The sequence below is a fragment of the Phaethon lepturus genome, unplaced genomic scaffold, assembly GCF_000687285.1.
Source record: "Phaethon lepturus isolate BGI_N335 unplaced genomic scaffold, ASM68728v1 scaffold30361, whole genome shotgun sequence".
In the NCBI taxonomy this organism is placed as follows: Eukaryota; Metazoa; Chordata; class Aves; order Phaethontiformes; family Phaethontidae; genus Phaethon; species Phaethon lepturus.
Genome location: NW_010517458.1, coordinates 8,975 through 9,228, shown reverse-complemented (window position 1 = coordinate 9,228; position 254 = coordinate 8,975).

Here is a 254-nt window from a genome sequence, read left to right as displayed (position 1 = left end):
TATTGGGAGTCGCCATGACAGCCTGCGAGCGCGCGGGGAGAGGGACGAGGCAGCGAGCGGCGCTAGCCCAGCATCACATGGGCTCCTGCCAGCAGCATCACTCCCGGGGCAGCTCCATCTCCCTGGCTGGGGTGGGCAGCGCAGGGCGATGGGTGCCGGAGAGGGTCACAGGAGGGGATGGTGGCAGCGGCGTGGGTGAAATCGCAGCCCGTCCCCACCCGTGGCGGGGCTCCCACGGAAACGTGCGGCGATTA